The 13,123-nt window shown below is 40.0% G+C and overlaps 1 pseudogene; it reads left to right on the top strand.

The window, feature by feature from the left end:
• Positions 1-5,853: 5,853 nt before the first annotated feature.
• On the top strand, positions 5,854-12,664 carry LOC100993227 (dedicator of cytokinesis protein 11-like; annotated as a pseudogene).
• The last annotated feature ends 459 nt before the right edge of the window (positions 12,665-13,123 follow it).

The raw sequence follows: 13,123 nt of genomic DNA, 5'->3' as shown, positions 1-13,123 counted from the left end.
GAATTGACAGAAGTAGGCTTCAGAAGGTGCGTAATAACAAACTCCTCCGAGCTAATGGACTGTGTTCTAACTCAACTCAAGAAAGCTAAGAACCTTGAAAAAAAAGTTAGACAAGTTGCTAACTAGAATAACCAGTGTACAGAAGAACATAAATGACCTGATGGAGCTGAAAAATGCAGCACAAGAACTTTGTGAAGAATACACAAGCTTCAATAGCCAAAATAATCAAGTGGAAGAAAGGATATCAGTGATTGAAGATCAAATTAGTGAAATAAAGTGAGAAGACAAGATTAGAGAAAAAAGAGTGAAAAGAAACAAACAAAGCCTCCAAGAAATATGGGACTATGTGAAAAGACCAAATCTACATTTGATTGGTGTACCTGAAAGTGAAGGGGAGAATGGAACCAAGTTGGAAAACACTCTTCAGGATATTACCCAGGAGAACTTCCCCAGCCTAGCAAGGCAGGTCACCATTCAAATTCATGAAATACAGAGAACACCACAAAGATATTCCTCGAGAAGAGCAACCCCAAGACACGTAATTGCTAGATTCACCAAGGTTGAAATGAAGGAAAAAATGTTAAGGGCAGCCAGAGAGAAAGGTCGGGTTACCCACAAAGGGAAGCCCATCAGACTACCAGCGGATCTCTCAGCAGAAGCCCTACAAGCCACAATAGAGCTGGGGCCAATATTCAATATTCTTAAAGAAAATAATTTTCAACCTAGAATTTCATATCCAGTCAAACTAAACTCCAAGGATCACTAAAAACCACTGCTCAATGAAATAAAAGAGGACACAAACAAATGGAAGAACATTCCATGCTCATGGATAGGAAGAATCAATATCAGGAAAATGGCCATACTGCCCAAGGTAATTTATAGATTCAGTGCCATCCCCATCAAGCTACCAATGACTTTCTTCACAGAATTGGAAAAAACTACTTTAAAGTTTATATGGGACCAAAAAAGAGCCTGCATAGCCAAGTCAATCCTAAGCAAAAAGAACAAAGCTGGAGGCATCATGCTACCCAACTTCAAACTATACTACAAGGCTACAGTAACCAAAACATCATGGTACTGGTACCAAAACAGATATGTAGACCAATGGAACAGAACAGAGGCCTCACAAATAACACCACATATCTACAACCATCTGATCTTTGACAAACCTGACAAACATAAGCAATGGGGAAAGGATTCCCTATTTAATAAATGGTGCTGGGAAAACTGGCTAGCTGTATGCTGAAACTGGATCCCTTCCTTACACCTTATACAAAAATTAATTCAAGATGGATTAAAGACTCAAATGTAAGACCTAAAACCATAAAAACCCTAGAAGAAAACCTAGGCAATACCATTCAGGACATAGGTATGGGCAAAGACTTCATGACTGAAACACCAAAAGCAATGGGAACAACAGCCAGAATAAACAAATGGGATCTAATTAAACTAAAGAGCTTCTGCACAGCAGAAGAAACTATCATCAAAGTGAACAGGCCACTTACAGAATGGGAGAAAATTTTTACAATCTGTCCATCTGACAAAGGGCTAATATCCAGAATATATAAAGAACTTAAAGAAATTTACAAGAAAAAAACATAAAACCTTATCAAAAAGTGGGCAAAGGATATGAATAGACACTTCTCAAAAGAAGACATTTGTGTATCCAACAAACTTATGAAAAAATGTTCATCATCACTGATCATTAGAGAAATGCAAATCAAAACCACAATGAGATACCATCTCACACCAGTTAGAATGGCAATCATTAAAAAGTCAGGGAACAACAGGTGCTGGAGAGGATGTGGAGAAATAGGAATGCTTTTACACTGTTGGTGGGAGTGCAAATTTGTTCAACCATTGTGGAAGACAGCATGGTGACTCCTCAAGGATCTAGAACTAGAAATACCATTTGACCCAGCAATCCCATTACTGCGTTTATACCCAAAGGATTATAAATCATTGTACTATAAAGGCACATGCACAGGTATGTTTGTTGCAGCACTATTCACAATAGCAAAGTCTTGGAACCAACCCAAATGCCCATCAATGATAGACTGGATAAAGAAAATGTGGCACATATACACCATGGAGTACTATGCAGCCATAAAAAAGGATGAGTTCATGTCCTTTTCAGGGACATGGATGAAACTGGAAACCATCATTCTCAGCAAGGTAACACAAGAACAGAAAACAAAACACCATGTGTTCTCACTCATAAGTGGGAGTTGAACAGTGAAAGCACATGGACACAGGGAGGGGAACATCACACACCGGGGCCTGTCAGGGGGTGGGGAAAGGATAGCATTAGGAGAAATACCTAGTGTAAATGATGAGTTAATGGGTGCAGCAAACCCACATGGCACATGTGTACCTATGTAACAAACCTGCACGTTGTGCACATGTGTACCTATGTAACAAACCTGCACGTTGTGCACATGTACCCCAGAACTTAAAGTACAAAAAAAAAAAAAAGAAAACCACAGTGAGATAGCTCTTTACACTTATCAGAGTCACTGAAGTAAAAAATAATGACAACAACAACAACAACAACAAAATCTCTTCCTAATGATTGTTCTTTTATGAGCGACCACTGATGGAGTCGTATCTTGCATAGAGTATAGTCTTTCCCAAAAGCATTTTATAGACCAGGGGACAGTGCCAGGTTGAGATACAACCAACTGGTTACAGGGTAAGATTCTTTTCCCAGAACCCAGCACCTGGTACAGCTGGATTCTAAGATACACAGATAGGTCCAGCCTGAGACACATGAGCCAAGACCACTTTATGGAGGGCCCCAATACTGTACTTTTATCCCCAAATGCAAATATAAAAACTTCTGACCTATTTCAGCTATTTTTTTTTTTTTTTTTGAGACGGAGTCTCGCTGGGTCACCCAGGCTGGAGTGCAGTGGTGCGATCTCGGCTCACTGCAAGCTCCGCCCCTTGGGTTCACACCATTCTCCTGCCTCAGCCTCCCAAGTAGCTGGGACTACAGGTGCCCACCACCACACCCGGCTAATTTTTTTGTGTTTTTAGTAGAGACAGGGTTTCACTGTATTAGCCAGGATGGTCTCAATCTCCTGACCTCGTGATCCACTTGCCTTGGCCTCCCAAAGTGCTGGGATTATAGGTGTGAGCCACCGCACCTGGCCTATTGGAGCTAAATTTTTAACAGGGGTTTTGTAGGACTCGACACATGTTGCGCAGTACAGCAAAACTCAAAGTGCAAGCTTGCCAGCAAGCAGAGGAAATATCCTACATGCTAGGTGCAGTGGTTTGTACCCAGTTAAGACAAGAACAAGAGAAGGAAGATCCCCAGTGGTGGTGGTCAACATTGATACAGTCTGGCTCACAGCATCAACTTTTGTGACTACTCCATAGGTACAGGCTAGATTACCACTCAAAATTTGATTAAGATGTCAAGACTGATGATCACACATACACATACACATACACACACACACACACACACACACACCTCAACAGTGTGAAAAAGTTTTATTATGAGGATTTTGGATGAAAGCAGGGTAGGCTTCTCAAGCTTGTCTGAAAATGGATTGAAAGGCAAGGAAAGGAGACTGGCTAGAGATTTCTATTGTGGGGGATTGGGCCAGGGCGAGGGTTCCTGCACACAAACAGGAGCTTATGTGTTTCAATTTCAATCCCCTGATGACACTAAAGGTGACAGCATCTGAGCTTTATCAGCTTTCCCAGACATGTGGAAGAAGGGAAGAGTCATGGATAGGCTTAAAAGTTATTTGCAGTCGAACATCAAAAAATGGAATTAGACTCTATTACATTTTAGCTCTCAAATTTAGGTCTTTGATCTTTTTGAGTTAATTTTGTATATAGTGTGAGATAGGAGTACAATTTTATTCTTTTGCATGTGGATATCCATTTGTCCCAGCACCATTTTTTGAAGAGAATATTCTTTCAATTTAACTGAAAAGCCCAGCAACAGGGAGTATCATTTGCTTGCCCAAGCATTAATAATGCGGTATTTTATTTCTTATTTGGCTGTGAGTCCTATGTGCATTGGTACTTATAGCCTGTGCATAACCTCACTCATAGCCTTGAAAACCTAGGGCAGATATCCTGCAGAAAAACCCATTGCTTATTTGCTTATCTGAAGTTTTAAGCATGGATTTTAAGCTACTGAGTTTTATCTATTCTTGAGATTCTACAATTCACCTTAGGCTCATCTTGGTAAAAACTGATTCTGGAATTTTGCCTGAGGCTGCTGAATGTCGTGGATGATCCTTTGAGTTTTGCAGTTTCTCCTTTTCCCAGTTATTTCCCCTAGAAACTACTGGGCAGATCACTTACCAGGTCCTGGCTCTTTCTCCTTCCTATGTTGCCGCAGATGGACCTTCCTACCTGTGCTCCAATTTTAAACAATACTGTCAATAGATAACATTTACCAAATACCACACTGAACTAAGAGCTTCTAACATGTGGACTAAATGCCAACCACTGTGAGGGCCTGATTCCTGAATATCCATATAATGTTGTCTCAAATCTTTATTTTACATCCTGTGGAAACACAAGGTGGTTCCCATGATTGCAGATCCTTGTGGTTCTTTATATTCCTCTACACTGTCTGCTGAATTAGAACGATTTATGGATTATCTTGCTATTTCACATGTGTTCTTTCCTTCATGACAGTTACCCAGGGGTGACTCAACTGCTCACTCTCACTGTCATTTTTATGTGTAGTTGAGTTTACTCAAAAATTGGGAAGGGTTCAGAGGGATTTATATGTTAGCAATGCAAAAAGCTCTAATTAAACACTAGACATTCTCATTTCCTAGAAGACCTTTGACAACCTCAGATCTATGAATTTTTTTCTAAAACTTTTTGTTTGGAGATAATTTCCAACTTATAGGAAAGTTGCAAAAATATTACAAAGTGTTCCTGTGCATCTATGGTTTGCCAAGTCCAGCGGGTGCCTGCAATGATTGGTTATAAATTTGTTATTTTTCTAAGCCACATTTCCTTCTTTAGGAAGAGAGTTCTAAGCTTAATTCCAGAGTAATGAGAACATATTTAAGATTAAACATTCTATTTAAAGTAGGTTAACGGAGTAGGAAGGCATCACAGCCCATCTTTCCCTGGATTTGTCTTATCCAGAATATGCAGTTTTGCTTCTAATAGATTTCTCCACTTTTATCCTTGGAGTGAGTTGAATCATCTAGGGAGGAGAGGGTACAAAGGTGAGAGGAGAAATGCTGGGACTATATACCTCCTCTTCTGTTCACTGATGGTAGAGAACTCCTAGCCTGGTGATATATCCCAATTACTCCCTGATTAATGAATCTTCTGGGATTGATGGGTAAAGAACTAACAGTTTTTTGAGAACCTGGCAGTCACTGAATTATAGATTCTATGTTTGAAAATGTAGACAGACTGGAGATCTTTTGTATGAAGTCTCTATTTAAAAAGAACCTCAAGTCCAGAGCTCTATCTGAAAAAAACAGTTGTTCCTCTGCTGTCTTGGGTATTAGAGGAGCTGACATCAGCAAAATGGCAGAATATGAGTTTCTGGCACTCGTCCCCTTGAAGAAACATCAATTTGAACAACCACTCATGTACAAAAATACCTTTGTAAGAGCCAAGGAATCCAGATGAGAGATTACAGCACCTGGGTAGAGCATGGAAATAAGAAAAGACATATTTAAGAGGGTAGGAAGGACAGTTTCATGTTGCCAGCATCACTGCTTCCCCAAACCTAAACAGTGCAGTGCAGAAAGAGACCGATCACATGAGGGAAAGAGAGTGTAGTGAGCAGACTTCACTGTGGATCCCAGCACCAGGTCTGGTTCAGTGAACACGGGCACAAGGCCAGCCCCTATGGTCTCAGGCTTCAGGTCAGTCCCTGCAGCCCCAGACCCAAGGCCTGCTCCAGCATCAGGCCTACTTCTGCAGACCCAGACTCCAAGTCTGCCCCAGTGCCAGACTGAACCCTACAGCCCCAGGCTCCAGGCCAGCCCCCATGGACTCAGGCTGTAAGTCAGCTCCAACATCAGGCTGGCATCTGTGGTCCCAAACTCTAGGCCCATTCCTGTGGTTGGAAGGCTCCAGACCTGCCCCAGTACCAGGGAGGCCCATGGGGCAATAGCCTCCAGATCATCCCTAAAGCCATATGCTCCAATGGACTTAGAGTATAGGCTAGCTCCATTAGACACTGGCCCCAGGCCTATTCCCCAAAACCCAGTCTCCAGGCCTGCCCTCATAGTCCCAGGTACCAGGCCTGTTCCTATAGACACAGGTACTAAGCCTACCCCAAGGTATCCTGGGTAAACTCTGACACCCAGCCAGCTCCTGAGGACTCAGGAAGAGGCCCATGCCCACAGACCCAGACATCAGCCCTGCCGCAGTGCCAGGTCAGTCTGTGTGGACCCAGGCTCCGGGCTGGTCTTAGTGATCCCAGACTCCATGCCTGCTCCTTTAGGCCCAAGGGCCAAGCCAGCCCCTACAGACCCAGGCTCCAGGCTTACCACTGCAGACTCAGGCACCAGGCCCATCCACGCAGACTCAGGCCCCAGATCTTTTCCAGTAGACATAGGCAGCAGGCTGGCCCCTGTGAACTCAGACTGCAGGACTGTCTACTTGCTGACCAAGGAACAGGGCCAGCTCACTTTTCACTTATATAAAAATTAAATGATATATTAAAAATAACAATAGCTACAATAATTTGTTAATAGATACATGATATATAAAAGATGTAAATTGGGCACAGCAGCTGAACTCTGGCAGAGTGTCAGAGGCCGTGCGGGGCTCCTTGGTGCTGGAAAAGTCCAAAGTTGTTGACCCCCTGGACTATGAGAATGTTATCGCCCAAATAAAAACCCAGATTTACAGCAACCCCCTCAGAGATCTGCTTATGTTTCCCAAGGAAGATATATCTGTCTCGGTGATGGGTCGTCAGCACAGAACGGTGCAATCCACTGTACCAGAAGACGCTGAAAAGAGGGCCCAGAGTTTATTTGTCAAAGAGTGTATTAAAACCTGTAGCACAGATTGGCACGTGGTAAACTTTGAGACCAGAAAAAATTCCTAATCATGTATTTGAGATAGATGAAGACTGTGAGAAAGATAAGGACTTACCTTCTTTATGTTATCAGAAGGGTGGTGTGATAAAACAAGGCTGGTTGCATAAAGCAAATGTAAATAGCACCATCACAGTAACCATGAAGGTATTCAAGAGACAATATTTTTACTTGACCCAACTTCCTGAGGTTAATATATTCTCAATTCCTATAAAGATGAGAAAAATTCAAAAGAATCGAAAGGTTGCATCTACTTAGATGCCTGCATTGATGTTCAGATGATGAAACTAGTAGCCAACGAAAAGCCGATAACATCATGGCAAGTTTGGAAAGGAGCATGCATCCGGAAATGATGAAGTATGGAAGAGAAACTGAACAATTAAACAAACTCAGTAGCGGAGATGGAAGACAGAATCTCTTTTCTTTTGATTCAGAAATTCAGAGGTTGGACTTTTCAGGAATTGAACCTGATATAAGGCCATTTGAAGAAAAGTGCAACAAACATTTCCTGGTAAATTGCCATGATTTAACTTTCAATATCTTGGGCCAAATTGGAGACAATGCAAAAGGACCACCCACAAATGTTGAGCCCCCCACCCTTTTTTAAAATCAGTCTTGCCTTATTTGATGTAAAGAACAATTGTGAGATTTCAGCAGACTTTCATGTAGACTTGAATCCCCCATCTGTCCATGAAATGCTGTGGGGCTCTTCAATCCAACTGTGCAGTGACAGTAACCCAAAGGGCTCTTCACCTGAGTCTTTCATTCATGGAATTTCTGAATCTCAGTTATGCTACATAAAACAGGGAATTTTCTCAGTGATGAATCCACATCCTGAAATTTTTCTAGCTGCAAGAATTGAAAAGGTGCTATAGGGAAACATTACATACTGTGCAGAACCCTACATCAAAAATTCTGATCCAGTAAAGACGGCCCAGAAGGTGCCCAGGACAGCTAAACAAGTGTGTAGCCATTTTGGACAATACAGAATGCCTTTTGTTTGGGCTGCCAGATCCATTTTCAAAGATACTCAAGGCTTTCTCTATCTGGATGGGAGATTTTCTTCTCTGTATAAACAAGAGTAGCAAGCTTTCAAGTGAAGACATTCTCAAGTTGCTATCAGAATATAAGAAGCCAGAAAAGACCAAACTGCAGATTATTCCTGGGCAGTTAAACATCACAATAGAATGTGTTCCTGTGGATTTATCAAATTGTATTACTTCTTCATATGTGCCTCTGAAGCCTTTTGAAAAGAATTGTCAAAATATTACTGTGGAGGTTGAAGAGTTTGTTCCAGAAATGATAAAATATTGTTATCCATTTACTATTTACGAAAACCATCTGTATGTATATCCCTTGCAATTAAAATACGATAGCTAGAAAACATTTGCCAAGGCAAGGAACATTGCAGTCTGTATGGAATTCCGGGATTCAGATGAAAGTGCTCTGAAGTGTATTTATGGAAAACCTGCAGGGTCTGTTTTTACCACAAATGCTTATGCTGTTGTCTCGCATCACAATCAAAACCCAGAGTTCTATGATGAGATTAAAATTGAGCTTCCCTTTCACGTGCATCAAAAACATCATTTGCTTTTCACTTTTTGTCATGTAAGTTGTGAAATTAACACAAAGGGAACAACCAAAAAGCAAGACACAGTTGAAACTCCAGTTGAGTTTGCCTGGGTACCATTGCTGAAAGATGGTAGAATCATCACATTTGGGCAGCAGCTGCCAGTTTCCGCCAATCTTCCCCCAGGCTACTTCAATCTGAATGATGGATAATCAAGAAGGCAATGTAATGTGGATATTAAATGGGTAGATGGTGCAAAGCCTTTGTGGAAGATTAAAAGCCACTTAGAATCTACCATTTACACTTAAGATCTGCATTTGCACAAATTCTTCCATCATTGCCAGCTGAATCAGTCAGACTCAAAAGAAGTTCCAGGGGAGCTCATTAAATATTTAAAGTCTTTGCATGCCATGGAGATCCAAGTCATGATACAGTTTCTAAGTGTAATTCTTATGCAACTCTTCTGAGTTCTCACAAATATGATCCATGAAGATGATGTTCCTATCAACTGCACCATGGTTCTCTTACATATTGTATCAAAGTGCCATGAAGAAGGCTTGGATAGTTATTTAAGATCATTCATAAAGTATAGCTTCCGACCTGAAAAACCAAGTGCTCCTCAGGCCCAGCTGATACATGAAACCCTGGCTACTATGATGATAGCACTATTGAAACAGTCTTCAGATTTTTTAGCAATAAACAAATTGCTGAAGTACTCATGGTTTTTCTTTGAAATAATTGCAAAGTCGATGGCCACATACTTGTTGGAGAGAATAAGATTAAGCTTACCCATGGCCAGAGATTTCCCAAGGCATATCATCATGCCTTACATTCACTGCTTCTTGCAATAACCATGTGAATCTCAGTATGCGGAGATTCCCAAAGAGTCCAGAAATGTGAATTATAGTTTGGCTAGCTTCCTGAAGTGCTGTTTGACACTAATGGATAGAGGATTTGTTTTCAATTTGATAAATGACTATATATCTGGATTCAGCCCCAAAGATCCTAAGGTTCTGGCTGAATACAAGTTTGAATTTCTGCAAACAATTTGCAGTCACGAACATTACATTCATCTGAACTTGCCAATGGCATTTGCAAAACCTAAACTGTATTCAAGAATCTTGAATACAGTTTATCAGTTGAGTATTGCAAGCATCACTTCTTGTTTGGTCTACTTCTGAGGGAAACTTCCAGTGCTCTTAAGGACAATTATGAGATCAGATATACAGCTATCTCTGTCATAAAGAACCTTTTGATAAAACATGCATTTGACACAAGATACCAGCACAAGAACCAACAAGCCAAAATAGCACAATTGTACCTCCCCTTTGTTGGACTGCTTTTGGAAAATATACAGTGATTAGCAGGTCAAGATACCTTGTATTCTTGTGCAGCCATGCCTAATTCTGCATTCAGAGATGAGTTTCCATTATGGCTTTACTTCACCTGACAATAGAGGGAGTCTGAGCACTGACAAAGACACTGCTTATGGGTCTTTTCAAAATGGACATGGAATTAAGAGAGAAGATTCAAGAGGTTCCCTCATCCCAGAAGGAGCAACAGGATTTCCAGATCAGGGCAATGCTGGTGAAAATACCCGACAGAGTTCTACAAGGAGTAGCGTATCCCAGTATAACCGCCTGGATCAGTGTGAAATCAGAAGCCTCTTGATGTGCTACTTGTATATAGTAAAAGTGATTTCGGAAGATACTCTCTTAACTTACTGGAATAAAGTATCTCCTCAGGAACTCATACACATTTTTATACTTTTAGAAGTATGCTTGTTTCACTTTAGATATATGGGGAAAAGAAACATAGCAAGGGTGCATAATGCCTGACTGTCAAAACACTTCTGAATAGACCGAAAATTACAAACCATGCCTGCTCTTTGAAACAGATCAGGAGTAATGCAGGCCTGGCTTCAGCATCTTAGTAGCCTAGAAAGTTCATTTACACTTAATCACAGTTCTGCAACAACTGAACAGACATTTTCCACCAGGCACTTCTTGAAGGCAATACAGCTACTGAAGTTTCCCTAACAGTACTAGATACCATGTCATTTTCCATCAGGGCTTTAAGACCCAACTTTTAAATAATGGTGGCCACAACCCATTAATGAAAAAGTGTTTGATATTCATCTTGCTTTTCTTAAAAATGGACAATCTGAAGTGTTGCTGAAACATGTATTTGCCTCACTGAGAGCTTTCATCAGTAAGTTTCCTTCAGGCTTTTTCAAAGGAAGAGTGAACATGTGTACTGCATTTTGCTATGAGGTTTTAAAGTGCTTCACATCGAAGATTAGCTCAACCAGAAATGAAACATCTGCACTTTTATATCTTTTGATGAGAAACAACTTTGAGTATACCAAAAGGAAGACCGTTTAGAGGACACATCTACAGATAATAATTGCTGTAAGCCAACTGATAACTGATATAGTACTAAGTGGAAGATCAAGATTTCAGGAGTATTTATTCATTATCAATAATTTTGCAAATAGTGACAGAACTATGAAGGCAACTGCCTTTCCCACCGAAGTCAAAGACTTGACCAAGAGAATCTGCACTGTTCTTATGGCCACTGCCCAAATGAAGGAGCATGAGAAAGACCCTGAAATGCTAATTGATCTCCAGTGTAGCTTAGCCAAGTCCTATGCAAGTATCCCAGAGCTTAGGAAAACCTGACTTGATAGCATGGCCAACATTCATGTAAAAAATGGAGATTTTTCAGAGGCTGCAATGTGTTATGTCCATGCAGCAGCTCTAGTTGCAGAGTTTCTTCATTGAAAAAAAAATTTCCTAATGGATGTTTACCCTTCAAGAAAATTACTCCCAATATAGATGAAGAAGGAGCAGTGAAAGAAGATGCTGGGATGATGGACGTCCATTATAGTGAAGAAGTTTTGCTGGAGTTGCTAGAACAATGTGTGGATAGCTTATGGAAGGCAAAACTTTATGAAATAATTTCTGAGATTTCCAAGTTGATCATTCCAATTTATGAGAAACATCGTGAGTCTGAGAAACTTACTCAAGTTTATAGAACTCTTCAGGGAGCTTACACAAAAATTCTGGAAAGTTATGCATACAAAAAAAAAAAGACTTTTAGGCACTTTCTTCAGAGTTGCCTTTATGGCCAGTCTTTTTTTGAAGAAGAAGATGGAAAGGAGTACATCTGTAAAGAACCAAAGCTCACTGGCCTCTCAGAAATTTCCCTGAGACTTGTTAAACTTTATGGTGAAAAATTTGGTATGGTGAATGTCAAAAAAATTCAGGATACAGACGAGGTAAATGCCAAAGAGTTTGATCCAAAATATGCTCATATGTAAGTTACTTATGTGAAGCCTTACTTTGATGACAAAGAACCCACAGAAAGAAAGACCGAGTTTGGAAGAAATCATAATATCAGCAGATTTGTTTTTGAGGCTCCTTACACTTTATCAGGCAAAAAGCAGGGTTGTACAGAAGAACAGTGCAAATGCCATACAATCTTGACAACCTCAAAGTCATTTCCCTATGTAAAGAAGAGGATTCCTATTAACTGTGAACAGCAGATTAATTTAAAACCAATTGATGTTGCCACTGATGAAATAAAAGATAAAACTGCAGATCTGCAAAATATTTGCTCCTCTGTTGACGTGGACATGATTCAACTCCAACTTAAATTGCAGGGCTGTGTTTCCATGCAGGTCAATGCTGGTCCATTAGTATATGCAGGGGCTTTCTTAAATGATAGCCAAGCTAGCAAGTATCCACCTAAGAAAGTGAATGAGTTGAAAGACATGTTTAGGAAATCCATACAAGCATGCGGCATTGCACTTGAACTAAATGAGTGGCTAATTAAAGAAGATCAAGTTGAGTACCATGAAGGGCTAAAGTCAAATTTCAGAGACATGGTAAAATAATTATTTGACATTATCCATGAGCGGATATTACAAGAAGACACAATGCATTCTCCCTGGATTAGCAACACATTACATGTCTTTTGTGCAATTAGTGGCACATTGAGTAACCGAGGCTATGGTTCCCCAAGATACACTGAAGTGTGAAAAAATGCAGATGTAAATGACAATAAGGTTGAACTTTCTCAGGAATATTTGCAACTGTGCAAATGTTAAAATTTAAAGATTTGATATACATGGAGTGTTTCTTCTCGACACCAAAATTTTCTTGTGTTACATATTTGTAAATATTTAAGTAATTTGAAAGTGCCTGGCAAATTGCACCACTGTGCTTGGTTTGTACTTTTTTAGGTAAATCTATATGCTGAAAAGTAGAACTCAAAAACAGCAGTTCAATTTGCTAATTATTGCTTAAAATAATAATGGTACTATGTAAAATTGTATAATGGAATACAATAAAAGGTAAAACTTATTTGTAATTAGAAGTGGAGGAAATAATAGTTTGAACTTAGCAAAAAAAATGTAAATTATGACATCAATAACGAAATATGGGAGGATGAGAAGTTAAAGAATAGTTTTTCTATGTGGTCAAAGTTAAGTTGTTAT

Source organism: Pan paniscus, chromosome 15 (assembly GCF_029289425.2).
Source record: "Pan paniscus chromosome 15, NHGRI_mPanPan1-v2.0_pri, whole genome shotgun sequence".
NCBI classification, from domain to species: domain Eukaryota; kingdom Metazoa; phylum Chordata; class Mammalia; order Primates; family Hominidae; genus Pan; species Pan paniscus.
The sequence above is the reverse complement of the archived record's forward strand: the minus strand, read 5'-3'. Positions and strand labels throughout refer to the sequence as shown.